This window comes from Anabrus simplex, chromosome 1 (genome assembly GCF_040414725.1).
Source record: "Anabrus simplex isolate iqAnaSimp1 chromosome 1, ASM4041472v1, whole genome shotgun sequence".
Lineage (NCBI taxonomy): Eukaryota > Metazoa > Arthropoda > Insecta > Orthoptera > Tettigoniidae > Anabrus > Anabrus simplex.
Window position 1 is genome coordinate 1,768,204,197 of NC_090265.1, and position 23,384 is coordinate 1,768,227,580.

At 42.1% G+C, this 23,384-nt stretch overlaps 1 pseudogene; it reads right to left on the reverse strand.

Moving 5' to 3' along the window:
* Positions 1-18,889: 18,889 nt before the first annotated feature.
* On the reverse strand, positions 18,890-19,008 carry LOC137497208 (5S ribosomal RNA; annotated as a pseudogene).
* Between the last annotated feature and the right edge of the window lie 4,376 nt (positions 19,009-23,384).

A 23,384-nucleotide genomic window follows, 5' to 3' on the forward strand; every position in this document is an offset into this window, starting at 1 on the left:
AGAGGGCCGAAGTAATTCAGATATTAAGCAGATGTATTTGGATATTCCTTTCCAACATTCCGAGACTTAATGTTATTTGCTTGACGTCCCACTAACTACCTTTACGGTTTTCCGAGACGCCAAGATGCCGGAATTTAGTCCCGCAAGAACTATTTTACGTGTCAGTAAATCTACCGATACGAGGCTGACGCATTCGAAGACTTCTGTCAGGTTGCTCACGAAGAAGGACGCCCAATAGGGAAAGGATTTTTAGCCACTAACAGGTTAGATAGGAAACTTTTTGAACAAGGCGCAAGTATCATTTAGCTGCTTCACGGTTATGTAGGCGACTTGCATACATTTTAGGGGTTCTGACAGTTATATCTCTAATATTTATGCAAATCTCATTGCAGAACCGTTGTGCGGGCTAGGATAGATACACTTGCGCCTTACTTAAACAAGTTTGCATCCTAATCTATTAGTTCCTAAAAAAACCTTTGCCTAAAGACGAATGATAAATATAAAAGTCAACAACAACAACAACAATAATAATAATAATAATAATAATAATAATAATAATAATAATAATAATAATAATAATAATAATAATAATGTTTTTACGTCCCACTAACTGTTTTAAGGTTCTCAGAGACACCGAGGTGCCAGAATTTAGTCCGCGTGAGTTCTTTTACGTGCCTGTAAATCTACCCGCACGAGGCTGACGTATTTGAGCACCTTCAAATACCACCATACTGAGCTAGGTTCGAACCTGCCAAGTATGGGTCGGAAGGCCAGCGCCTCAACTGTCTGAGTAATTCAGCCCGGCTGGGAAGATGAAAATCTAATAAACGTTGCTATTGATGCTTTCACGGCCCGTACTTGTAGACATGATACTGTATAGGCTTTTGGGCTTGTGTCGTGTCAAGAAAATAAGGTGAAATTCTTTACGTTTCGCACAGAACTGGCTCTGCGTCATCAGAAGAAAATCTCGACTGTTCACGAGAACGGCTTCTCTGTGAAACGTAAAGAATTTCACCTTATTTTCTTGACACGGCACAAGCCCAAAAGCCTATAGAGTATCAAATCTAATAAACATTAGGCCTTTGTTATCTTAATGTTGTTGGGCTTGGAAGAGAAGAGAAATGACACGTGGAGGATGACCTGGATGTTAGGCCCCTTTAAACAACAATCATCATCATCATCAATACGCATGCGCTTTGTATATGCTCATGGTTTCCAGATAGAATCTTGGTTGAGTCAAGATTGAAAGATGTTGAAACAGGGGAAGGCGGGTAGGGATTTCACACTTCGATTCCGACCATTATCAGATTAAATAAGTTATTCCTTATATGGCATTCTTTCTTCTCATATTTGTTTCAATCCTGGTCAGCTCTGAGCTGGCAGCGGTTTCTCCTGCGGCAATAGGAGTTGAGAACTGACAGGCGAGGCCCGGAACGTACGGTTTGCCTCAGGACCTGACACAGATGTGTCAATTATTTCTCTAATACTGCTGCCCCTCCTAACCATTTAACAGTCACAAGAGCAGGGCGGTGGCGTACACACAGCACCCGAGGAGAGGGCAGTCCACAATTTGTGTAACATTGCATTTATAAAACAGTTCATTCAGAAGAAGCCTGGAGCACAGGAGGACAGAACATATGACAGACTGTGGAAATGATAATTACACTTTTTTTATTGAAGGACACAATTGTAATTTAAGAAGCCACCGATTAAGTTATCGTCAATGTATTCCCTGTAGCAGAACTAAAAGCTGCTTCTTTGACACAATCAAGACAAAAACATATTTCATTATCCTGTACTATATTTAAGAACTTCGCTAGTCTCTGGTATGACAATGAATGCGAGAATGTCGGACTAGGGAATTAATATGTTGAGACCCCAACATTCGAAACCCAATGAACGAAAGAACGAAAGATAGAAAGAGCCCACTCAAAATTCTGTCTTCGTAATGATTTGAACCAATTCAGCCGAATAATAGGAATGTTACTGCCTTTAAGTCCCAATAACTTCTTTTACGGTTTCCGGAGACACCGAGCTGCCGGAATTTAGTTCCGCAGGATTTATTTTATGTCAGTAAATCTACCGATACGAGGCTGTCGTATTTGAGCACCTTGAAATACAACCGGATTGAACCAGGATCAAATCTGCTAAGCTGAGGTAAAAAGGCCAGCTCCTCAACCGTCTAAGCCATTCGGCCTGGCCAGTTCAGGCGAGTACGCCTCATTCTGGCGCTGCCACTGGCTTTTGCCGGTTTCCTATAACCGCATAGTCTTTGGTGGTGCTATTTGAGGATCAACCACCCTCTGGGCTGGGCAGACAGACAGACAGACAGACAGACAGACAGACAGACAGACAGACAGACAGACAGACAGACAGACAGACAGAGTTTCTATAGAGTCGTAGCCATGCCACTCTAAGGAGTGAAGAAATACGCTTGCATACTTATGCTGTTATACTTAGGAGCCCCAATTTCGAACCTTCCAGCTTCCTCTCGGGGAATTTCGGGAATATTGAATTTTTCTACGAAACTTAGCGGCTTAATTAGGTTGACAAAGTTTTAGCTTACTAGAGTGTTTGGAAGTGTCTCAATAATTCATACCTATTTTCATTTTTACATCCACCTTCATACACCGCTAGACTTCAATAGCATAGCTGCATTATCTCCAAAAATGTCTGAATTTTTCATCATCATTTTTTCTAAGTTTAATGTTAAGATTAATTAGAATTTCCTGGAAATATTTAACTCTACAAAGCTACAGGTTATCATTTAGAAAATTTTTCCACTGCTGAGTTTCCCAATTTACCGTATGACAAGTTACGGCAACTCATTCGTACCTGCAACCATGCGCTACTGGAATTCCCTTCTGGCTGTAACTAGAGATATACATAGTAGAAATTTATTTAAAAAGAAATGTTGTAAATGGTATAAAGACTTAAAAAATTAGTATATATAATGTAATGGATCCGTGGTGGAGTGTCGGCTTCCGGATCCCAAGATAGCGGGTTCGAACCCGGCAGAGGTAGTCGGATTTTTGAAGGGCGGAAAAAAGTCCATTCGACACTCCATGTCGTACGATGTCGGCATGTAAAAGATCTCTGGTGATACATTTGGTATTTACCCGACAAAATTAATTCAATCTCAGCCATAGCCGCCCAAGAGAGATCCGGTTTACTCTAGGTCCGCTAGATGGCAGACAGAGTAAACCGGAACGTCGAAATTGACGAGCAGACAGCCAGATGGCGTCAAATCGAAATGTCTGCAAAACGGTAGGTGAGGCCATACGATTATTATTATTATTTTATTAATGGAAATTTACGTTTCGTTTATAAATATAAGTTTAATTCAATACCGAGCCCGATAGCTCAGTCGTTTAAGTGCGGCCAGTATCCAGTAATCGGGAGATAGTGGGTTCGAACCCCACTGTAGGCAGCCCTGAAGATGTTTTTCCGTGGTTTCCCATTTTCACACCAGGCAAATGCTGGGGCTGTACCTTAGTTAAGGCCGCTGCCGCTTCCTTCCCATTCCTAGGCCTTGTCTCTCCCATTGTCGCCAAAAGACCCGTCTGTGTCGGTGCAACGTAAAGCAACTAGCAAATTTAATTTCATACGTAATTATGTAATCGCGAACTTCAAGACCCTGTAGTTCGTACAAAGTAGTACATATAAGATGGTTTGGCATAACAGCAGGCTTCATAGCCCGAGCCACGCCATATAAAATAAATAGATAAATAATTGAATAAATAAAGAAATAAACGAACCTCTCACCCATCTGAGGCTCCTCGAAGAGGTCTCTATTTTCTGGCGAATAATAGGAATGTTACTGCCTTTAAGTCCCAATAACTTCTTTTACGGTTTCCGGAGACACCGAGCTGCCAGAATTTATTTTTGTGTCAGTAAATCTACCGATACTAGGCTGTCGTATTTGAGCACCTTCAAATACCACCGGACTGAACCAGGATCACACCTGCTAAGCTGAGGTCAAAAGGCCAGCTCCTCAACCGTCTGAGCCACTCGGCTCATTAATTACCTTAATTTTAGTAATTTCATCGATAAGAGATCCATATTTTAGCAACATGCCAAAAATATGGATCTTATACCCATTGATCTAATACATAATTCTCTAAATACTGAAGCCACCCCTCATTTAATCAAACTCTATAATAAGCCTAATCACCTAATTACATAGAGCTGTTAATAATCCCGCATTATAAGACTTAACATTTTGATAATAAATAACCAAACAGTAAGAAACAAGCCCTAACCCATCTCATTCCAATAAGATTCTAATTAAATTTGGTCTAATAATCAAAAATATTATTGATAATACAAATATTAATACCAAAATAATAAATCTATTAATAGTTCAATCACCATGCATATATTCATCACTATGTCAGGGTCTCTGGTACAGACTTTTTAAGTTTCTACGATGTCTGGAAGTGTTGCATTATGTACAAGTATATTTTTATTTGTAGACCTACCTTTACAGACCGCTAATCTTCGAATGTAATTTATTACCGTACGTACAGGGTGTTACAATAAGGTACTTTTAGGGACACTTGCCTCACACGTAGAAGAAAATAATATGTTAATCGGACACCCAGGAGGTCACGTGGACTGTGTCGCTACTGACCTATGCAAGGGTTTTTATAGGGTAGATCATGGGAGATTACTGACGAAAATGAGGGCAACTCGACTGTGTGGCTACATTTCTAAAATGTAGAGAGAATTAGAGTAGATGAAACGTTATCTGATCCTGTAATGATTAAGATGTGAGTCCCACAGGGCACTATTGTTGGACCTTTATATTTCCTTATATACATAAATATATGAGCAAAGATATGGAATCACAGATAAGGTTATTTGCAGATGGTGTTATACTGTATAGAGCAGTAAATGAGTTGCAGGATTGTGAGCGTCTGCAGGGGGACTTCAACAATGTAGTGAGATGGTCAACGGACAATAGTATGAATATAAATGGGATAAGTTTCACCAAGAGGAAAAGTGCTCTCAATTTTAATTATTGTGTTCATCAGGTGATAGTAAGTCATGGGTAACACTGTAAGTACCTAGGTGTTAATATAAGGAAAGATCTTCAGTGGGGTAAACATAATAAAGAGGTTGTTAAGAAACGTTACAGATCCCTTCACATGGTTATGAGTTTTGAGGGTATTTACGGGTTGTAGTAAGGAAGTAAAGGAGAGGGCGTATAAGTCTCCGGTAAGACCCCAAGTAGAGTATTATTCCAGTGAATATGACCCTCACTAGGACTACTTGACACGAGAATTGGAAAAGATCCAAAGAAAAGCAGCAAGATCCGTTCTGGGCGATTTCCGACAAAGGAGCTTGTCTGTCTGTTAGGTCATCAGCCCAGAGGCTGGTTGGATCCTCAAATAGCACCACCAAAGGCTATGCCGTTAAAAGGAAACCGCAAAAACCAATGGCAGAGCCCAAATGAGGCGTACTAGGCAAGATGAGGAATGAGGTAGTTTGCCATTGCTTTCCTCACTGGACCAGAAGGTGCTACTGCAGCACTACTGATCCTATAAGCAACACCTTTCATAACACTCGACACTAGTTGTGCCCCAAATGTCATTACTCAGCACCACCCATACACCAGCAGCTTCCATATTGTCACAGCCATGGATGAGACTGGGACTTTGGTGGAAGCTACACTTTGCTCTGGCCTGTGCCAAGAGACGGATACAAAAATACTGCATCCATCAAGAAATGGCAACAGGCGGTGACAAAGGAGTAGTGTTACAAAAATGTTGCAAACTTTTGGCTGGGAAGACTTAGGAGTAAGGAGACGAGGTACTCGACTAAGTGGTATGTTTCAAGCGGAGCTTTTAAAAATAAGAAAGATCGTGAAGATAAATTTGGAATTGAAGAGGACAGATTGGGACAAATATTGACTTATAGGACGAGGTGTAAGGGATTGGAATAAACAATCAAGGGAAATGTTCGATAAATTTGCATGTTCGTTGAAAATATTTACTAGGTGAACAATAGGAAAGAAATGTAATTATTAGGTAAATAACTAAGACGGAATCTGCCACCTGGGAGGAGACACCCTAAATGCAGGTCATTGATTGAAGGATAGATTCCGGAAACGATTTCCAGTTTAGAACTCTAATATTGGGAATCAAACAGGAAATGTTGAAAATGCCCTCCGTTAGGTTTGATGCATGCCGTCACACTGAATCCCATATCCACATTTAAATTACATACCCACAGACATGAACATGACAACGATTGAAATTAAACCAAACACGCGGTAATAAGATTTCAAAACCTCTTCTTTATAAAGTACTAAGAAAATTAACAGCCGTCGGCCACAGGCTTGGCCGGTAGACAAAGTTAATGCTATTAAAACATCGTCCGAACAGAATACTTTACTTAAAAAAATGAGTAGCTATTTGCATCATATGGCTCGTGACACAGCTGCCGACGTTTTGAAATAGGACTCACTGAACTTGAAACCAATTACATTCCAACCGAACAGATCGGCAAGCATGTCATGATTATAATATGAGAAACGAGCCTGTACATTGTCATTACTCTCTGCTTTAATTGAGTTACCCCGTCGAGAGCAAAGATACAAAACTAGATTAAGTATATCGTTCGTTTTCTTGAACCAATGCCAAGGATCCACACATTGTCACAGTGAGAAATGGGCTGGTCTATCAGAATTTGAAGGCTAGATGAGGCCACCAGGAGAGTGACTTTTCTCACATAATGAATATGTCGACATGACCAGCTACTACACTAATTACATCATTAAGGTAAGCGAGCCCTAACAGTGACAGAATATCTACTGGATCATGATGACAGTTACAAACTTCAAGATTCGCACAGAACATGCACGACAATTAACGTCCTCGAGCACATTTGCGCTTGCTACGAACTGGACGTCCGTACAGTTCAAGATAACTTTAAAGATGTCTAGGAACTGGCTACGAGACCAACAGCGTGGACCTCGATATGCGTGCGTAATGTGTTTCTTCATTCAGGCCACCATTCTGGACAAGATTCAATCGCAGAAATTTACACACTTTACCGCTCAACAAGAATTTTTGGTTATTTAATTTGGACTTCCCATCCCTCCAAACCCAAACCAAACCCCATGGCACTACAGCCCTTGAAGGGCCTTAGCCTACCAAGCGACCGCTGCTCAGCCCGAAGGCCTGCAGATTACGAGTGTCGTGTGGTCAGCACGACGAATCCTCTCGGCCGTTATTCTTCGCTTTCGAGACCGGAGCCGCTATCTCACCTTTAGATAGCTCCTCAATTCTAATCACGTATGCTGAGTGGACCTCGAACCAGCCCTCAGGTCCAGGTAAAAATTCCTGACCTGGCCGGGAATCGAACCCGGAGCCTCCGGGTAAGAGGCAGGCACGCTACTCCTACACCACGGGGCCGGCAAAAGATCTACCGACACGAGGCTGACGTATTTGAGCACCTTCAAATACCACCGGACTGAGCCAGGATCGAACCTGCCAAGTTAGGGTCAGAAGGCCAGCGCCTCAACCGTCCGAGCCACTCAGCCCGGCTTCCCATCCCTCCGGTGGTGATAATTACTATTTTAAGAGGAAGTACAACTAGGCAACCATCATCTATACAACACTAATCTAAGGAGGGAAAAATCCATAATTCTAGGCCTTCAGGCAAACAAACTCACTGAAAACATCCTAGGGATATGACCTACGAATTTTAGGTAAATAAAATATATGTATTCCTAAAAATTACAATACTTTTCTTATCATCCTTATCCAGTCGATTATATTGGCAGTTGTCCGGCCGCGCGGTATAGGGGGCAACGCGTCCGCCTGTCACCCGGCGGCCTCACGTTCGATTCCCGGCCGGGTCAGGGGTTTTAATTGTAATGATTAATATCCCTGGCCTGGGGACTTTGCTTTCCTCACATACAACACTCTACACTTCCGCCATTCCAATTTACAGGCAGGTTCATATCATATAGTGCCAGTAGGGGCAAAAGATCCACAAGGGTCGACGCCCCGAACAAATAACTTAAAAAAAAAAAAAAGATTAGCAATTTGCCTTTTTCTACCACTACGAGCGCTAATGTGAGTCAATTCAGAGTTTCACTTATAACTACATTCGGTGTTGACATTAAAAAAAAAAATCGACTGAGGGTATTGAAGTAAGGAACACACAGTGTTGCCAACTCAGCTGATTTTTTTTTACGGATTTTCAAACTTCTTTTAGCGATTTTCAGCGGTAACAAGATCACCTTTCACCACCAGGAGAAAAAATAATATAGAACTTACTACGGCATAATAGTCTACTTATTCCCGTTGTATTGAACGTATGCTGCATACTACCAGTCGTTTTCTAGACCATCTCTGGTCCACAGCCTCAGTCAGTAATTGTTACAATCGTTACTCTACTCTTGATGAGCGGGTAGCGTCGTGTTTCTTTTGACATCATGTTCTTTTTGGTACGTCAATATGTTTTAAAGTAATAAACTTCATGGTTGGGTTCCGTATTGAGTTAAGACTTAACTTAAAACGAATAGAAGATTTATTGCTCCCACTTCTCAATACTTAAAATCATTTAACGTTTATCAAAACATTACTGACACTATCATATTGTATTTCGTAAATAGTGGTTAAATAATTTTTATTATTTTCTTTTTACTAGGGGCTTTACGTCGCACCGACACAGATATGTCTTATGGCGACGATGGGATGGGAAAGGCCTAGGAATTGGAAGGAAGCGGCCGTGGCCTTAATTAAGGTACAGCCCCAGCATTTGGCTGGTGTGAAAATGGGAAACCACGGAAAACCATCTTCAGGGCTGCCCATAGTGGGATTCGAACCTACTATCTCCCGGATGCAAGCTCACAGCCGCGCGCCTCTACGCGCACGGCCGACTCGCCCGGTGGTTAAATAATTAAACGTTAAAAGACTAGTTAGTTAAGCTTCCCAGTGATGCCAAATATGGTCGCTGCGTCTATTGGCAGTGCAACATAAATGCGAAATGGTTTGACACGAATTCTTTCCGCACTTATCAAAAACAATGAAACCACCAATGAATGTGAAAATAACTTTCGAAATAGATTTGAAAATTTCCGTATGGTCTTTGCTGCTGTGAACTGCCAGCATATTCTTTAAAAAAGAATAGTACCATGTGGCTTCATATGAAACCATAGGACTTCAACTCAGCACATCTGCTTCAGAGCGGAGGAGAACTCCTGTTCTGATACTGCTGAGTGTTGAGTTAATCTCTTTTATTACAACAGCTGGTATATGCTCTTTTGATTCATTTCAAAATTTAGCGGAATTTAGCGGATTTTCAACTAAAATTTAGCGGAGAAAATATTTATGGATTGGCAACACTGGGAACACATTACAGATAGAATTATGTGAATAAGTTAATTTGACCAGGATCTGAATAAAAAAAGAAAACAAGCGATTTTCCGGAACTACATTTAGACAGGAAGTGATTTTTTTCGATTTTTTTTTTTTTTTTAGTTTGTTAGGGCTATTCAAGACTCACAATTTGATACCTTTCAGGACCCTATAGCCCTTCAACTTTCGGCACAATTGAGGAAATTTTACGTTTTTCGTAGTGTGGAGACCCCTACTTTGTCTGCTAAGAACTGTTTTCAACATTGAAACACACAATGGTGAATGCACCCTTCCCCATAGAGTTTGTGTATGGAAAGGCATCCGCCGTAAAAGTGGCCTTAATCCCAGTGACGGCTGGTGGTATCTGAAGCCGGGTGTTGCACGAAAAGTTTCAATGTGGCATTTTTACAGTTTAGAGAAATAACAAGATACTATCGTTAGGTAATGAACTACATTCCAACTAAAACTGTAATATATCTGGCAAATACAACCCATAAATAATAACTACAGTTACTCTTAATAATAATATTATTGGCTTTAAGTCGTACTAACTACATTTTTACGATTTTCGGAAATGCCGAGGTGCTGGTATTTAGTCCCACAGGACTTATTTTACATGTCATTAAGTCTACCGACACGAGGCTGACGTATTTGAGCACCATCAAATACCAACGGACTGAGCCAGGACCCAGCCTGCCATGTTGGAGTCAGAAGGCCAGCGTCTCAACCCGTCCGAGCCACTCAGCTTGGCTCACCTGAATCGAAACTTTGCCATTCTGTTTTTCATTGAAGAAAGATGTTGGTAAAATATTGTGGGTAGTCTGGTATGGCGTGGAAAATAAATTACCCAGCAAGTTGGCCGCGCGGTTATGATCGCGTAGCTGTGAGTTTGCATCCGGGAGATCCCACTATCGACAGCCCTGAAGATGGTTTTCCGCGGTTTCCCATTTTCACACCAGCCATATGCTGTGGCTGTGCCTTGATGAAAGACACGGTTGCTTCTTTCCAACACCTAGCCCTTTCCTATCCCATCGTCGCCGTAAGACCTATCTGGGTCGGTGCAACGTAAAGCAAAAATTGTAAATTTAAAAGATGGAAATAAAATTATCTTTGCGAGAACAGAACAGTAGGAATGGAGTCATCTTCGCAGAGTAGCGCAATCTGACGGGGACATTTGGAACTGTTTCTCGATAGGCGACTTGCTAGTCTCGTGCAACTCCCTGAGACATACCTGATGCTATACAGGCTTAGGCTCGCCCTGCTGAGGTACTTGGCGCCGCGCTGTCCGCCAGGGAGTTGCCGTAGGAAAGCAAACCCCCTGAGTTTGATTCTAAGGCAGCGGCGTTTATTTGTCTGTTACGAAGCATTAGTGCAGCGAGCAATCAAATAACGTTGATTTTAATTTGTTTTAGATTACATGTTAGGTTTATTTAACTAAAACATTAAACAATATAAATTTATTAAGGATGAGGTGTGTGTTTAATAGAAAAAAATTGTTAGCATAAATTATATAATATTGTATTGTAGCAAAATTCTCTTCTTTTGTTAATTTAAAATTTAGTGCTTGACAATAATGTATTTTAGTGTACCATTTGCCACCGAGGTAGACACCGCATTTGCAAATAAAGAGAATTTGATTTGATTTGATTTGATTTGATTTGAAGAAAAGACGACAAATGAAGTGTAAAATTATTGGGAGTTGCGCAACACCGCAACAATACCACGCACCGGCCCTGCTTGATCCACATATAGCGTCGAACCCCCGTAACTGGGAAAAGACGAGGAAAAAGAAGACTGAATAAGTTTCGCCAAAACTCGACATTTCATTTTGAAATATCTGCGTTCCACACCCTCTAGGGACACCAAGACCTTGACGTCTGTGTGGGGGCTTTACCAGCTCAGGGTTACTGATGCTGGATTGGCCTCTGTGTAGGGTCAGACTAACAAGGTGTCCCCCGAGTTGCCTGAGAGGTGTCTGTGCTCTTTATTCTTCATTTCTATTTCTACCTTTCTATCCTAACCTTCTTAAATTTAATTTCTATTAATGTCTAGCCAACCTCTCTGCCTCGGGTAGAATATCCTCGTGTGGGTGGGGGGCGGTAGAGTAACACCTGTCGTAAGATGCGACTAAAAGGGCCCCAGGAGCTCTTAGGAGCGTGTATTGGCGACCACGGGGCCCTCAGATGAAATCTGGCATTGCTTCCACTTACCGTGTCAGGCTTCTCACTTTCATCTATCCTATCCGACTTCCCTTGCTCAACTCTTATTCTTTTAGAGACCTAGGGAGTCTTTCGTTTTCACGCCCTTTGTGGGCCTTGTCTTTCATTGGCCGATACCTTCATTCTTCGAAGTGTCCGATCCCTTCCATTTTTTCTCTCTGATTAGTGTTATACAGATGATGGTTGCCTAGTTGTACTTCCTCTTAAAACGATAATCATCATCTAGACTGAGTTCGGAACTCGGCACCTCACCAACCCCACCCAAATCAGTATCGAAGAGGAAGCCAGTTGGAACAGACGCGTCAGACTTGCATAACTGACACGGGGTTGGTTAATGCTCGTGCCATCACAATGACGACCCCAACTACTGTATATGTAGAGGGGAGAAGAAGAGTGGTAAACCCACCCCTTACAATAATCCCCTGAGGGCAGCCCCCTCACTGGCGCCAGTCGGTGGACGAAGTAATGATCGGAAAGTTTTCCTACCCTCGCCACAATAATCTCCAACTTCAAATGAGTAGTTGCGAGTAACTTCCACTGTAGTTTACATTCCCGATATCACCGCGGGCGGATCAATGATTATTAACATTTTAATGTGGCCAAAAATCTGGTCAGCCTTTCGAAGGTTACAAACAGACGAAGGAGATAATGTAAAGAAAGAAAGAAAGAAAGAAAGAAAGAAAAAGGAATATTTTAGAGACAGGATTATTCGAACAAGTGTTTCTTGTTCTTCTCCTTCTCCTACCGATTTCTCCCCACACCTGTAGGGTCGCGGGTGCGAACTGTGGATTTGGCCGTGTTTTACGGCCGAACGCCCTTCCTGATGCCAGCCCTACGGGCGTCAAATAGAAAGACCTGGCACAGGGGCTGGGTGTATGTGTTGTCTTCATCATCAGTGCCGGGAGTGTCCGAGAAAAGAGCCTCCGTGGCTCAGGCGATAGCGCGCCGGCCTCTCACCGCTGGGTTCCGTGGTTCAAATCCCGGTCACTCCATGTGAGATTTGTGCTGGACAAAGCGGAGGCGGGACAGGTTTTTCTTCGGGTACTCCGGCTTTCCCTGTTATCTTTCATTCCAGCAACACTCTCCAATAAATATTTCATTTTATTAATCATTGCCCCAGAGGAGTGCGACAGGCTTCGGCAGCCGGCACAATTCCTATCCTCGCCGCTAGATGGGGGCTTCATTCATCCCATTCCTGACCCGGTAGAATGACTGGAAACAGGCTGTGGATTTTCATTTTCAGTGTCCGAGGACATGTTCGGGTCGCCAGGTGCAGGTCTTTCGATTTGACCTGCACCTCATGATGAAGATGGAATGATGATGAAGACGACACATACAGCCAGTCTCCGTGCCAGAGAAATTAACCAATGATGGTTAAAATTCCCGACCCTGCCGGGAATCGAACCCGGGACCCCTGTGACCAAAGGCCAGCACGCGAACCATTTAACCATGGAGCCGGACTTTGGTAGCGTTCTCTGAATATGAAAAAGGAACGTGTTGGGACAAACACAAACACCCAGTCCCCGAGCCGGGAATCGAATAGAATTAAATTTACGATCATTCATGTCTCATACATTTTTAACGTATCGGCGTCCGACACGTTGGCTGAACGGTCAGAATACCGGCCTTCGGTTCAGAGGGTCCCGGATTCGATTCCCGGCCTGGTCGGGGATTTTAATCTTAATTGGTTAATTCCAATGGCACGGGGGCTGGGTGTACGTGTTGTCTTCATCATCATTTCATCCTCATCACGACGCGCAGGTCGCCTACGGGAGTCAAATAGAAAGACCTGCACCTGGCGAGCCGAACCCGTGCTGGGATATCCCGGCACTAAAAGCCATGCATTTCATTTTTACCGTATCGGCTTTGATAACAGAGCTATTCATGAATTTCGATTTTTGTTCCTTAGTCCATTTCAACAGCGGACAACGAGAAAATGGGGGGACAGGGAATAAGCCACTTACATTCTAGGCTATAAATATTTTTATTCACACTGGATGAATTGGTAGTTTAGGGGAGGGCGACTGAAATATAATTTTTAAACACCTGTGTTATTGGCCCTATGGGAAAATACTACGTAAGAAAAGTGATAGAGAATACTATTTCCAATCATTTAAGTCTTATACAGTTTTACGGTACCGAATACGATAATAGAATTGAAGGATTTAGACTATGGATGCGTAGTCCATAACATTTTCTTGTCTTTAACAGTTTGCTTTACGTCGCACTGACACAGATAGGTCTTATGGCAACGATAGGATAGGAACGGGCTAGGGGAGAGAAGGAAGCGGCCCTGGCCTTAATTTAGATACAACCCCATCATTTGCCTGGTGTGCAAATGGAAAACCACGGAAAACAATCTTCAGGGGTTCGAACCCACTATCTCCCGAATGAAAGCTCACAGCTGCGCGACTCTAACCGCACAGCAGTGCATAAGAACGTCACGCATTGCTAATATGGAAATATTGTTCTATCTGGTTTTTATCACGATTGCCTGAAGGTGTAAAGCGACGTGGTCGTCAACCCATAGGCCTATCGACAAGGAAAATTATGAAGATGACTATAAAAATTAGAAAAAGCCGGAAAGAAGCGATTGCTTGAATCAATCAATCAATCAATCAATCAATCAATCAATCAATCAATCAATCAATCAATCAATCAATCAATACTGATCTGCATTTAGGGCAGTCGCCCAAGTGGCAGATTCCCTATCTGTTGTTCTCCTAGCCTTTTCTTAAATGATTGCAAAGAAATTGGAAATTTATTGAACATCTCCCTCGGTAAGTTATTCCAGTCCCTAACTCCCCTTCCTATAAATGAATATTTGCGCTAATTTGTCCCCTTGAATCAGGGCCGGATTAAAGGGGGGGGCTAAAGGGGCTGCAGCCCCGGGCCCCGCATGTCAAGGGGCCCCGGCCCTTGGCCGAACCTAAAATTGTATAAAAAGGCCTGCTGCTCTACTTACTCACTGTAATTATTGTAAAGGTTATTGTTGACGAAAATTTAAATCTAGCAGCTTGCGAGTACGGGCAGAGGGTGAAGGGGGGCAGAGCTAGGAAGTGACCGGGAGGGGACAGGGGAAGCACGGTAGAATGCGCATGCTATATACTATACCTTTGCATCAGGAAGAGAACTTCCAGTTCACCTCTGATTATTGGACCATTCGTAAGTTACAACTTTAATGTTCTTTTAAAATGGATAGAAAATATTCTAGTGGTGCCAAGAAACGTAAATTAAAATACCAAAATTTGAAAGAAATTGAAAACTTGCCGAAAATATCAACATTTTTTGACAGGAAGTCTACTAGTGCATCGACGACTGAAGAGACTGTTACTGGTGAATTGGAATCTTCTACAGGTAAGCGAATAGTGTAATATCTAAGTCTGCTGTTTTAAGAGAGATTAGGTCTGTACGGAATAGGAAAGTATGAGCATTAGGAAGATGGTTTTAGGAACAATGAAAGAGAATCCTAATGTGTATTTTAAACTTCAGTCACATTGTATGGAATACTCTGAGTCGTAAATAATAAATTGCCGATCTCGTTGGTGTAGTGATAGCAATAATGACTGCCACCCCGAAGACCCAGGTATCTTCCCCGGCGCTGCCTGAGGGGGGGGGCTTGGTTACGAAGAAAGGGCCCCACATTTTTTAATAGCACAGGGCCCCCAAACACCTTAATCCGGCACTGCCTTGAATTCCAACTTTATCTTCATATTGTTATCTTTCCTACTTTTAAAGACACCATCCAAACTTATTCGTCCACTGATGTCCTCCCACGCCATCTCTCCACTGACAGCTCGGAACATACCACTTAGTGGAGCAGCTCGTCTCCTTTCTCCAAAGTCTTCCCAGCCCAAACTTTGCAACATTTTTGTAACGCTACTCATGAAAGGAAAGGAAGGACTCCCTTTACATTCGATGCCCTAATATCACAGAGTCGGAAGAAAACTAAATGGGAAGGCCTAAACTATCAAAAGCTCATACAACTGATCAACAGTAAAGTTACATTGACCATTGTTGTCATGTGATTAGTCAACACCTCCTAGATATAAGGCCTCACAACCGTTCTGGGAATATACTGTGACGTCAGCATCGGCAGGCAAGCTTGAACCTTTTCAGTAATAACACAGCAATGGATTTGGCCATGTAACGCTGAAATTAGAAGAGTTTGAATTCGTTTAATGATGTCAATTGCTAATACCGTTGTACATAATGGTACTGATGTGTTGGGTACTCAATTGTAAGGAGAAATGCGACAGTGATAACGAAGTGCATGCATTAAGTTTCCGAAAGACGAGGTTATGCGGCAGATATGTTTACGTGCAATTCCAAGACAAGACTACATATTTACTAATAACTCAGTGGTGAGTAACTATTATTATTACATTCTCACACAATCATAATGAGCATAGGCCTATGACGTATTTAACTACACGCAACAGCTGGTGATATGTACGCATATTTACTCTTCAATGATATAAGTTTATGTTAGCTCACAATCATGGAATACATTATTTCAACGGTATAACTTTTATTATTATTATTATTATTATTATTATTATTATTATTATTATTATTATTATACGCATTAAAACATACCACCTACAAGAGCTGCTGGTGTAGGCCGATTCACTCCGTAAATGCATGAATTTCGCTCACGGTGATACATTATTATTTTTTTTGGTATGCCACAGACATTTCAAAGTCGGTGATATTTTATGGGAAATAACTGCTACTGATCGTCAGGAAAAACTTTTAACTACTCCTCTTCCAAGACCATGACTGCCCATCATATTTATCGTCACATTCTGGCAGGTGAAGAGAAGAACCAGGCAAAAAAGTAGAATAGAAAGAGAAGCAATAAACAGAGCCGTTGAAGATAATACATTTCTCATACCGTACACAGAATTTCAATCCACAATCTTACACAGCAGAAAAGTACAATAAACATGTTGTTACCTGATGGTTGTTGTACTGTGATGAAGGGAACGTATTTTTTCTGTACGTCGATACATAAAGGCAACCATACTACATAGCATGTGTAATCATCTAATAGGACATGGCCTTTATTCTAAACGGGTTTTATTAAACTATAAAATATTTCTAATGTATATGTGAACAAAATTACTAATACAAATGCAGTATATTCTTTAGTTACAAAACATCATAGCTGCCTTACAAGGAATGACTGTAACAATGTGTAGAAAGATTCAAGAAATAAGTCCTAGTTGGTGAATTGAACACCGAGGATGATGTCCCCACAGTTAATTTAATAGTCATAGTTAAATCATTTCTTAGTTCATAAAGGAGTATGTGTATGATTTTCTTGTTATTTGTTCAACCTTCTGCCTGATATCTCCTCATGTTTACAAATTTACGGCCGACCCCGTGGTGAAGGGATATAATGCCTGCCCCTTACCCGGATGCCCCGAGTTCGATTCCCGGCCAAGTCAGGGATTGTTACCTAGATCTGAGGGCTGGTTCGAGGTCGACTCAGCCTGCGTAATTACATTTGCGAGCTATCGTACGGTGAGATAGCGGCCCTGGTCTAGAAAGCCAAGAATAACGGCCGAGATGATTCGTCCTGCCGAACACAAAACACCTCGTAATCTGCAGGCCTTCGGGCTGAGCAGGGCCAAGGCCAAGCCCTTCAGGGCTGTTGCGCCGTGCAATTTTAACAAATTTATGAGACATAGTAGCAATTTAATGTTGCCACATGTCAGTACTTTTAAAAGAGTAGGCTCCGGTCTGAACGGTACTCCAATATTAGGACAGAAACTTACATACTTTCTGGAATACGTAAAACATAAAGTTCAAGGTTTCGAAAAGAATGACAAATTGGTAACATCGTTGGTAGGTGAAATTCTCATTAAACCATACATGAACTTCAAGGGAGGAAACATTGTAGGCTCATGTGCAAATACTGCCAGTGATGCTACGTCAGCTTAGATGTTAGGCCTATGCTAATATTATACGTGCTAGTTTTCTTTTAAGATCATGTAATGCCTATTTAAATTGAAATATATTTCTAACATCCTGTTGTGCTGTTAGCGATTCGGCCTAAGTAAGTTAACATTGTAAGATGCTGTCATGTTTTACAACTGTTTGCTGTTTATCTTTAATGGCAGAGTCAATAAAATACGGTAATAACGACAGTATAATTCAGTATACTTTAAAATTTAAACGCTATTTGTTAGTAAATAAATTATTCCATTGGCAAAAAATATTAAAATCATGTCTGTGTTTAACCATGTTCCGCGTTTCTCTGCATTGCCATCGCCTCCGTAGCGTGACGTCACCACGCTGTTGTTAGGCCTTATTATCTAGGTGGTGTTGGATTAGTCCACGGCCGACTTGATGCGTCGCTCTAGCTACCTGGAGCGCAGCGAGGGATCCAGTTAGCCGTGGATTAGTCTCTTGTGCTGCCACTCACCTCCCATAGATGGGATTACTGCTGCGTCCCGAGTAAAACAGACCGTCTGAATATTGACGGGAAGTAGCGGGGGAGTTGGATGACTTTGCATGTGCTACATGATTACCCATCGAGGCAACGGTTATTAGGGTTTTTACTACACCTAGTGATGTAATGTCATTCAGCGGTCGTGACAGTGTACATCTTACGAAAAGGCATTTGCTTCTTATTCATTAGTGAAAACTCTTACCTCCCAGATGGATCAGAGACATGACAACCTCAGCAACGAACACTGTAAGGTAAGAATGCAGAACAGGAAAGGATAGGTAGGGAGGTTCGGATTCACGCTGAAGTACAAGTGTGGCGCTTCGCTTTCTGAACCTACTCGCTCCACATCCACAGAGTTCTCCCCAGTAGGCAACATTTATGCCGCAAGAAAGCGAGTGGGCAATTACAAGGAACATACGCTATCCTCAAGTCTCCAAACTATCATTATCAAACAAGTGGGCTGAATTTAAGTGTAGGCTCGCACTAGGAAGATGGTAGGTTCGAACCCCACTATTGACAGTCTTGAATATGGTTTTCAGTGGTTTCCCATTTTCACAGCGGCCAAATGCTAGGGCCAACTAGCTTAGATAATTATACAGGGTGATCGAAAACAACGTGAACGGATAGCATTAGCATTAGAGGGTTGGTGGCTTAGACGCGCTTCAGAACCATGCCGGGAAATCAGCACCAAACACAAACACACCGTGGATTCCAATCGGTGTCACAGTAACTCACCTGATAAGGCACAGTGTTGTCAACTCGGAGGTCCAAGCTCAAATCCCTCCGATGTTTCTTCGATTAGTGCTCTACGCCGCGGGGTCGACAACGGGGAATTGAGTTAACGGCAAGTGGTGTTCGCAAGCGGTCACCCATCCAACTTCAGATCACACTCAATGTTGCTTAACTGCGTTGATCGGACAAGAAACGGTGTATTCAACACGGTATGGCCGTTGCCAATAGAAACAATAGTTCTTGAATATTATATTGCTTTTACTAGGCATCCGCTTTCATACAAATAATTTTAAAACCTGCATTAAAAACTACAGTAAATGGTTAGCATGCTGGCCTTTGGTCACAGGTGTCCCGGGTTCGATTCCCGGCAGTTCCGGAATTTTAATCATCATTGGTTAATTCCACTGCCACGCGGGCTGGGTGTATGTGTAATCTTCATCATAATTTCTACCTCATCACGACGCGCAGGTCGCCTGCGGGTGTCAATCAAAAGACCTGCACTTGGCACTTGTCCTCGGACACTCCCGGCACTAAAAGCCATACGCCATTTCATTTCTGTTCATTTCAATGAAAATAAAAAATTGTCCTATTGTTTTGTCAAATATTTTAATATGTTAAATTATCTGAACTATCATGATCTGAGAGCGCACTGCGACTTAATAATAATAATAATAATAATAATAATAATAATAATAATAATAATAATAATAATAATCTCTTCCGCTTTTCTCCACTAAATGACAGAGTAAACAGGCTCTGTCTTGAGCGATCTACAGATGCGTTTTTAATTAATAGCACGGAATGTGTCACCAGAGATCTTTCACAGAGATCTTTTAGTGCCGGGAGTGTCCGAGGACAAGTTCGGCTCGCCAGATGCAGGTCTTTTGATTTGACGCCCGTAGGCAACCCGCACATCGTGATGATGATGATGAAATGTTGATGAAGACGACATATAACCCAGTCCCCGTGTCAGCGAAATTAACAAATTATATTCCCGACCCCGCCGGGAATCGAACCCGGGGCTCCTGTGGCCAAAGGCCAGCACGCTAACCATTTAGCCATGGAGCTGGACATCACACTATATGAACTGTCGAATGGACTATTTACTGCCCTTCAAAAATCCAGGTTCTGCCGGGTTTAAACCCACGTTCTTGGGATCCAAAGGCCGACACTATCACTAATCCGAAGAATGAGCTGTTGCAGCAGGGAATATGTTAAAATAAGTTTGCCGTGCAGCTGTTAAGCTTGCATTTCGCCGAAAACCTGTCTGGAGTTATTGCGATGTTAAACTGGTAGGAAAAGAAAAAGTTAAGAGCAGCGCTATTCATTAACAAACACTTTACAACAAGATACTGACCCTTATCGCTTAGAAACGTGAAAAAACCGGGAGTTATTTTGCATTTCATTATTACAGCAGCCATAAATTGCACAAATTTCGCCAGCTATTATTATGCGAGTTCTTCATCAAGGCGAATCAATAAATTGTGGGATCTCAATCTCTTCGTAATTGTAAAGAGAGAAAAAAAAACTGGAATGATTTAATTTCCACAAAATTAGTTGAGGATATTCACCAGGTTTTCACGTTAGATGGTGCTAACGTCGCACACTGTCCCGTATTTATCTCTAGTGTATTTGCTACCGATACATGGTCATGTTCTGCCCGAAACAATGACTGACATAGAATTGGTTAGTTTAGCATCGTTAACGGACAGAAAGGAGGTCCCCCTGTGGGTGGGGGCAGTAGAATAACACCCACGGTATCCGCTGTCTGTTATAAAAGACGACTAAAAGGGGCCACAGGGGCCCTCACGGAACCCTTAGCTGAGTTCTCGCATTGCTACCACTCACTTGTGCTAGGCTCCTCACTTTCATCCATCCTACCCGACCTCCCTTGGTCAACTCTTGTTCTTTTCCGACCCCGACGGTATTTGGGCACTCGAGGCCCAGGGAGACTTATTTTCACGCCCTTCGGGACCCTCGTGTTCCTTTGACCGATTCCTTCATTTTCCTAAGTGTCGGATCCCTTCCATTTTTCTCTCTGATCAGTATTATATAGAAGATGGTTATCTAGTTGAACTTTCTCTTAAAACAATAATCACCACCACCAGAAAGGAGGCCTGTGACCACTGAAAACCTGACTGCATTTGTCTTTGGAGGTACTACTACTACTACTACTACTACTACTACTACTACCACCACCACCACCACCACCACCACCACCACCACCACCACCACCACTAAATGAAAATCCACAGCCTGTGTCCAGTCATTCCACTGGGTCAGGAATGGAATGAATGAAGCCCCCATCTAGCGGCAAGGATAGGAAATGTGCCGGCTGCCCAAGCCTGTCACACTCTTCTGGGGCAATGATTAATTAATTATTAATGAAATGAATGATATTGGAGAGTGTTGCTGGAATGAAAAATGACAGAGGAAACCGGAGTACCCGGAGAAAAACCTGTCCCGCCTCCGCTTTGTCCAGCACAAATCTCACATGGCGTGACCGGGATTTGAACCACGGTATCCAGCGGTGATGGGCCGGCGCACTTCCCCCTGAGCCACGGAGCCATTACTAGTACTCTTCACATCCATGACACTTGGATTGTCAACAGCTTGTACTTGCTTCGGTTTGAAATTTTAGCAACCCGGACGATCGTTGGCAAGCATTCACCGTGGATAACCAGGTTCAGTCCATAATAGGGCAATTTGGTCATTAGGAAATTACAATTTGCCCCTAACCGAAGTCATTCACGATTCATTTCATTCAGGTATTCTGCCTTATAGCAGGTCATGTCATGGGATAAACCTCTTCCACTTTTGCCCGTCGATAGCCAAGTTTTCCATCTCAGAATATTTATTTCCTTCGATGTTGTCCAGCATTTGATATCTTCTTCTTCTACTTCTTGTTGTTGTTCTTGTTCTTGTTCTGTCTTTCACCAGTCCTTTCATTCCTTATTTTAGTAAACAGTCCCTCCTCAAACAATGCCCAATCAAGTTCATTTTTCTCTCTCTAATGATTTCCAACACAATCCATTCTTCTCCCGCTCTGCGTAATACATCTTCCATACTGTCCAAATCTCAGCACTACACAGTGCAATGCTCCATATTTAACACTTGGCAAGCCTTTTCCTTGTTTAGTGGCCCACAATGTAATTTCATTTTTTTCTTTAAACCTTCATTTTTTATGGCAATTCTTTTCTTAATTTCTGTTGTGCAGTGCACACCTTCCCTGATCGTAATCCCCAAATATTTAAATTTATTGACTTCCTCTATTTCCTTACACCCTTTATCAAGGCCTCTCAGGGTGCATGCACCGGTGCCTAAGACGGCTTCGCTAGGTTGACCAGAGTGCAGACCACGCTTCTCGATTTTGAGCAATAGCACTGTGTTTCTCTTTCCCTACGCCTGTCTCGCTCGGTCCGCCTGTCTTCCCCTTTCCTCACTTGCTCAGTAGTGCTCCTTCATACGAGCAGAGCTCAGTCGAGCTTAGCCGAAGCGCCCCGACACAAAACGCTAGTCCGAAACTAGCAGTGTTGGACTGATGCACGGTGCAAAAAACTTCTGCGCTTTGGTTTGCACGCGAGATTTTGGGCGTTTGAGAGACCTTGTCCTGTATGAATACGACATTTTCTACCTCTTCCTCCAATTATCATACTTTTGGTCTTCTTAATTCTCATTCCATATTCTTCTAGCTTCGTGTTGATTTCATCTAATATTTGTATCATTTCTTGTGGGCGTTCTACCGTCACAACCTATAAGTCATATTAAACAAGTACTGAGCGTGCCTAACGCCAATTATCCGTGTCATCAACATTCGTTTCACATCGCAGTGATCATAATGTTTGGCTCAACAGAGAATGTTTCTGTTCTCATGATAAGACTATAAAATGCAATTATTTCGTTCTTTTTTATTTTCTATTATTTAACAAATACAGGCAGGTGAATTACCGTATGCGAATGCACCGTTAAGATTCCACCTCTCACATTCCAAAGTGAAATTCAGAGAATAGCTTATGACTTACTGCGACCAGCGAAAGCCAACGGGAAGTCCACTCACCTGTAAAAAGAGAAGCCTTTTAGAGCCACAAAAAATAAATGGATGTTAATATAATAACTACGGACTAAGATTTTTATGACATAATAGACACCAAAATATGCTCTGCAAAAGGGAATGGCTTAAGTGTAGAGATAAACCTGCAGATAAATATCAATACTGCGCTATAAAGAACACTGACTGATTAGTCAAGAAATCTCTCTCAGAAGCTGGATGACAAAATAGTTCATAGTGATTTCAATGCGAGACTGATCTTGGCGTGAAGACTGGACCACATAATAATATCGAAGAAAAAATATTTGTCATATTCTGATGGGGTTTAAAGTGATGAATCCGAATATGACAATACAAAAGCTGTATCACCCACCATTGTTTTTACATTCCAAAACTAAATATTTAAGGAAATTAAATTTGTAGCAATTCCAAGCTATTTTATACTCAGATGAAATGGGTAAAATGGCCTCAAATTAAGATAGCAGTGGATGCACTGGTATGCTGAATATATGACAGTCAGTTAGCGGCCCTCTGGACGTATTCTTGTTTAT